The sequence below is a fragment of the Microtus ochrogaster genome, chromosome 21 (assembly GCF_000317375.1).
Source record: "Microtus ochrogaster isolate Prairie Vole_2 chromosome 21, MicOch1.0, whole genome shotgun sequence".
Taxonomy (NCBI): Eukaryota; Metazoa; Chordata; class Mammalia; order Rodentia; family Cricetidae; genus Microtus; species Microtus ochrogaster.
Genome location: NC_022022.1, coordinates 27011612 through 27018558, shown reverse-complemented (window position 1 = coordinate 27018558; position 6947 = coordinate 27011612). Strand labels below are relative to the sequence as shown.

Below are 6947 nucleotides of genomic sequence, written 5' to 3'. Positions count from 1 at the left end.
TCATTTCTGAGGACCACATTAGTAACGTGGAGACATGGTTTTCTCTCTTACAGTCCAGTCCCTTTTTCATGTTGCAATCAATTGCTTTATTGATGTATACTGAAAGTGGAATCAATATAAATTCTGACCTTCTGTCTTAGTTATGGTTTCTATTGCTGTGAAGAGACACCATGAACACTGTAACTTTTATAAGGAAAATATTTAATTGCAGGGACTTGCTTACAGTTTCAAAGGTTCAGACCATAATCATCATGGCGAGGATCATGGGGACATGCAGGCAGACATGGTGCTGGAAGAGTAGCTAGGAGTTCTCATCTTGCATGCAGTAAGAAGTCAACTGAGACACTGGGAGGTATCTTGAACATAGAAAACCTCAAAGCCCGCACACACTTCCTCCAACAATGCCTTACTCTCTCAAACAAAGCCACACCACCTAATAGTGCCACCCGCTGTGAGATTATTATTCAAACTACCATACCTTCTACAGAACATCCCAGTGATTGACATCAGTGCTAATCTAATGCATACTCTTGATTTGGTTGATTACTTAACAAAAACACTAACATGAACCAGGAATGTCTGTCTGTCTGTCTATCTATCTATCTATCTATCTATCTATCTATCTATCTATCTATGTATCTATCATAACAACAAAATGTATCTTTGTGCTACTGTGGAACTCAACAATGTGTGTCATTGCTCTGTGGGGAAGATGGTTATGCTAAATGACAGGTTCTGTTTACAAGTAACTCTTGTAGGCTATCTGGTTTCGATTTGTGCATGAGCTCTGGACCCCAGTGACGTGTGCAAATGTGCTCGTATTTTCATAAAATGCATAAACACACCACTGTGGATTCACGTGCATGTGTGTGTGTATATACCTATTATTTTAAAGGTAGACTCTTACATTAAAGGGCATACATAGGATACAATTAAAACATGAAGACACAATGTATAATGTTATAAAAATAGAATTTTACTTACAAATTATGGCTATTGAGCAATGAAAAGCAATGGTGCGGCTGTTCTGTGTTAAATTAATGCAAAACACTGTCATTTTATATGGTCTGCCCAGCTCATAAATATTTACCACATAAGTAAAAAACTTCGAGCCCTTACTAAATCCCAGACACCCTTCCAATAATTAAGGATACAACAATGCATAAAATTGACCTAGTCCATAGCCTTGAGAAGGTTTGGTTTAGCAAAGGTAGACAAAGTAAGTAAAAAAAAAAAGATTATCATGTTGGGAAAAAATACAAAAGAGTCAGAAAATCTAGGATGTCACTGAATGGGGATAGAGCAGGGATATTTGAACAAACCGAAACATAACAAAGAAGTTAGACCTGCACATCTGAGAAAGGTACTAGATAAGGAGGAAAGAAAATACTAAGGTTAAATGTGGGTCATGCGTGTGTGCTCAAGAACAGCAAGGGAGTATGGTATAGGAAAATGGGAGAAGGAGAGAGGTTAATAACAGCAAGGTAGGTAAACTGGGGGGGGGGATGAATGATCTCAAGACAGGGAGGAGACAACCAAGAAGGAGGAAGCCAGGCAAGCAGGAGAGCACCAGGGAAGTCCAGAGAAGGAGGACTAAGCAAAACTGAGTCAAACAAGGCCGAAAAACACAGTAGAATAGGGACTGAGAACTAACCCCTGGGTCTGCTCCCTGGGTTTTCTGTGTGGGATGGAATCCTTCCCAAGCGTTTCCACTTTGGTTTCCATCACTGAAGTTTTCCAACTTTCCCTCCCTCTTTCTTTGCACAGACATGGAATGGTATGTGGTGAACCATGCAATCCCTAGAAAACTACTCCTCCCCCTCGCTGGGACTGAGAGGCCGTGACAAAACCTGTTATCTCTTAGATGGCGACTAATCATTCCTTCCAAAAGGAGGCCGAACCAAGGATTGAGTTCAGCTGGCACAGAGCTGGCCCAGCATTCAGGAAGCCCTTGGCTCAAATTGCCAGCATCACATAAACCAGATATGGCAGTACATGCCTATAATTCTAGCCCTTGGTAGAGGAAGATTGTGAGTTCAAGGTCATCCTCAGCTACACAAGATCAAAACCAGCCTGTGATATGTGAGGCTAGCCTCCAAAACCAACAGACAAAAAAGAGGAAGAAAAGGAGGTACACAATAAACTTCCTATCAAAATAAAAATCTGGGAAATGGTTTAATAGGAAACTTATCCTTTTTTAAAGATGTGAATGCCTTTGAAGCAGGAGAGTAAAATAAAATGTTCCAAGGCTGTTAGTACATCCCAAAGGCCATTCTATAGTCAAGGCTGGAGAGATGGCCTTCAAAGTGGATGGGGGCTCATTTCTTCCTTCAAGGCTGTCATCCTTTACCTGGTTACACAGGTAATAGATGACACACGACATAGCATCTGAAGAGAGGGCTCCTGAGCTAAAAGCACATCTGGAATCACTGCACTCAGTAAGAGTTAGTGGCTCCGTGCATCTGTCCTCATTCACGTCCTTTCCATTGTCATTCTGCAAGTCAACAAGCTTGATTTGAATGATCTCCAAAACCAGACTGAAATGAAATTACAAACACAATGCAGCGTCCAAGTTGGAAGTGGAGCCCATACTTGGTGACACCAAGGAGAGGGCTGTTACTTCACATTCTTTATTCATGGACCCCCACAGCACCAGGGACACAGAGCAACCCTACCTGACCATCAACACTGCACACTGCACTGTATGCTAATGGCACTTTCTCCTATCCAGTCACGCCCAGTGTAAGGGTGAGCTGGAAAATTAACTCTAGGTTTCCGCTTTTCAAATGTACATAACTCATCTGACCCTAGAGGAAAAATTCTTACACACTCTGTCAGGGTTAGGGCCATGTGATTCTCATCATCTTTAATAGAAATCACACTTCTGAAACCTTGAATAAAGCTTCAGCAATTTAGGTAGCTTTGTTTCCATAGCCAAATCTGTTGCTCTTAATTTCCTCAGGAGCTTGTGTCCACCATTAAAATCTTGGAGCATATTTATGGTGTGTGTCAATGAACAAGATGCTATGGGTAGCTTCCTATTTCTTCCCCTTTGGCTTGTGCACAGAGTGCACAGATTCAACCTTCTGATAACACACATTGGGCAAGTGAAGTGTGTCCATGTACCAGTCAGTTTACTTACACTAACACAGTTCTGCTAAGTGCGGAGGCTTATAACCCACATAATTCACTTACGTCTAAATTTCTTCACATAATATCAAAATTCATCGTGCATTTTCACATTATAGTAACTGTGCTTTTGAAATCTGAGCGCTGAGAAATGTGCATAATGATACGTAATTGCTTGCATATCTCTATCAACAAACTTACATGTTCTGAACTACAAGGATAGTTTTCTGTACGTCAGTCATAAAACATCTGAAAATGTTACATATTTCGTGTGAAGCAGACCAAGGCAAGGCTTAGCACACCATGAATTTGTGGAATGTCTACACTAACTCTGGCCTCTCCAAAAACCCCTAAATGTGGCAGACCATAATAGAACAAAGCATTCAGTATCCAGGATGAGCAAAATAAGTTAAACTGCAAGTCAGGGGCCTGGAGAAACAGCTCAGTATCTAAGAGAGGACTGGCGTTCAGTTCCCAGCATCCATTCAAAGATTTGCAACACCTGTAACTCTAGCATCAGATGACTTGATGCTCTTTTCTGAATTCCACATGGATGGTCATGCTCCCATGTATACTTACCCACACATAGACACACTCAAACACACATTAGGAAAAATTGAAATAAATCTTTAAACCACAGTTGGCTTCTTAGTAGCTAAATGAATGAACTTTACCAATGTAAGTGGTTCCTAGCGTCCTTAGCTGATGGTTCTAACTTTTAGGATAAAGGTTTTATATAGTAAAATATTACAATGCTTGATATACAATGCAATAATGATAAATAATTGCTGAGTTACACACTGGGCTAAGTGCCATAGATTGTTTCTATATCTCTGTACTCACAGGATAAGGATATAAACACAATCCAAGGGGCTGGAGAGATGGCTCAGAGGTTAAGAGCATTGTCTGCTCTGCCAAAGGTTCTGAGTTCAATTCCCAGCAACCACATGGTGGCTCACAACCATCTGTAATGGGGTCTGGTGCCCTCTTCTGGCCTGCAGGCATACACACAGACAGAATATTGCATACATAATAAATAAATAAATAAATAAATAAATAAATAAATAAATAAATAAATATTTAAAAAATAAAAATAAATAAACACAATCCAATAAAGTACATTGGGTAATAAGGAGAACACATTCTAGTAAAGAGACTTTGGTAAATCCAATAACTCTGGGCTCTTGTACTTACTATTACATGACCATGGCAAGTTATTTTATTTCCCCAATATTTTTATCCTCCTTTGAAAAATAAGACAAGTGACTTATGTATGCTTTTTGCCTCCAGCAGCATTCAGTGTTCCAGGACAACGCATGCTATGAAATAGAGTTAAAACTTCTAGCTGGTCATCAGCTCAACTTCTCTATGTTCCTGCAAGACTTACTGATGTGTAGTGGCAAAAATGTCCTGGGAGTGACTGAGCACTTTATTTTTTATTGTCTGGAACCCAACTTGAACTGCTAAAGTAGCCAAAAACCCGATACTAAATAGGTCATGAACCCAAAGGGAAACCTACTGTTATTCTGCTAAAGGAACATAACCAGCAAATGATTCCTAATGATGCATTGCTGTACCCATAGAGCAGAGAAATATTCAACCCTCATCAGCTCAGTGAAGCTTCTTCGTTCAGCAAATGGCAATTAATACAGATACTCACAGCTGGACAATATGCAGAGAGCAAGAGCTTCTGTCCAGAATGGGCCGTCTTCATCAAACCCCTCTTCTCAAACCTCAGGGATCTCTGTAGAAGAGGCAGAAAAAATATGAGAATCAGAGGTGAGGGATAACAGAAAATATATTCTGGAAACAGAGATGGTGATAACATGTGTAAGACCTGACAAAACTTCCAGCAGGAAGAGCAGGAAGTGAACACAAAGCCCCACGCCTATCCAAGAAGCTATTAACAATCAATCCCTGCTGGGAAAAGGAAACTCAGTTTTCTACAATGGAGTGTCACTAGGTATGTCAACCACCCTTCAGGGAAGGCCCCATGTCCAGCAGTAGTTGGTCAACACCAAATTGCAAGTTTTGCTATGTGGGATTTTGTTTCATTTTGCTTTGTTTTGATATTTTTTGTCTTACTGGGTTTTTCTTTGTTTATTTTGATTTTCATTATTTTTATGTTGCTAAGAGAAAGAATGTGAAGTTGGGAGGTGGGTAAGACCTGGAAGGAGTTGGGGGAGGAGAATCATGACCAAAATATATTCTGTGTAAAAAAGGTTTTAAAGAAAAATGAGACAAGAGTAATAGTAATAATATCTGGCAAATTCTGAACATAGCGCCTGGCACAGAGTAAGAGTATTTAGATTAGATAATCTTATTTTACAGATGAGGTAACTGGGTTCAATAAATTTATTTTTCCAAGGTTGTATAGTTGCTACGTCTGAACTATGGTTGTAATTCAAGAATTTGCACACAGAGTTCGAGGTCAGCCTGGTCTACAAGAGCTAATTTCAAGACAGGCTCCAAAGCTATGGAGAAACCCTGTCTCGAAAAAAACAAAACTAAAAGAAACTATTTCTAGGCATCCCTCGCTACCTGCCAACACTCTGCGATAGAAGAGCTTGTGGCTGGAGGTGTGACTGGGAGAGCTGGCCGGGGAGGGACCCTGCCCAGTTGCTGCTCTGCTCCCGTCTCTTGTCCCCTCCCCTGGCCATGACAGAGACCCGTGAGCCAGCTGAGACTGGAGGCTACACCAGCTTGGAGGAAGATGATGAAGACCTTCCCCCAGGTCCAGAGCGCGGAGCGGAGGAGGAGGAGGAGGAGGAGGAGGAGGAGACCACTGATGACCCTGAATATGACCCTGGCTATAAGGTGAAACAGCGCATAGGTGGGGGCTGAGGAGGCCCATCCCGCCGGGCCCTCTGAGCAGCCCAGCCTGCTGGCCCACCTGCACAGCCCTGCCAGCTCTGTGGCCGATCACCGCTGGCAGAGGCCCCACCAGGTACCCCACCTTGCCGATTCTGCTGCCCTGCAACAGCAACCCAAGAAGCCCCAGGCCCTGAAGGCAGGGCCCTTGGTGAGGAAGAGGAGGAGCCATCTCACACGGGGAGAGCCGGCCAGCAGGGTGGGATGGAGATGAAGATGAGGAGGAGGGAGGTATCTACCACTGTAAGGAGTGTGAGGACTCCTTTGACAACCTCGGGGAACTGCATGGTCACTTCATGCTACATGCCCGGGGTGAGGTTTAGGTAGGGCCACCAGGGAGCTGGTGGAGGGGTGGGTGGGAGCAGGGGCTGAGGAAGCTGCAGTCGGGGCTGGGGGTCCCACCCATATGTGTTGTCTTAGCAGTAGATATGTGAAGGGCAGAAAAAATAAAAGCCAGATTGTGTGTGAAAAAAAAAAAGAATTTGCACACATACTCAAAAATTCCATAATATACAATCCAGATCCACACAGTATAAATCTCTCATTTTTCTCCTCCCGAGACACTTTTGCTAAACTTTCCCAAAGGTTGGACTACATTTTGACCCTGTCAACTCACTAGTCGATATGTCATTATGACATAACATTTAATTGGCATGTTGAAGGGATGTCCGTCCTCTATACTCAATGCAGCACTATTCACAATACCCAAAATATAGAAGCAACTCAAGTAGCCCCTGACTGGTGAATGGATGAAGTAAGGTGGTGCATATACACAACCGAATACTAACCGACCATTACAAGGGACGAATTTCTATCCCTTGAAATAAATGGATGGAACTGGAGGAAGAAATGTAAATGAATAAACAGAAACATAAAGATAAATAAATCTCACTAACATGATGTGGGATTTCCCTCTGTATGCTGTGATTATCATTAATAAATAAAGA

General features: G+C 42.1%; 1 pseudogene; it reads left to right on the top strand.

Moving 5' to 3' along the window:
* Nucleotides 1–5663: 5663 nt before the first annotated feature.
* LOC101990343 lies at nucleotides 5664–6336 on the top strand (annotated as a pseudogene).
* Nucleotides 6337–6947: the final 611 nt, after the last annotated feature.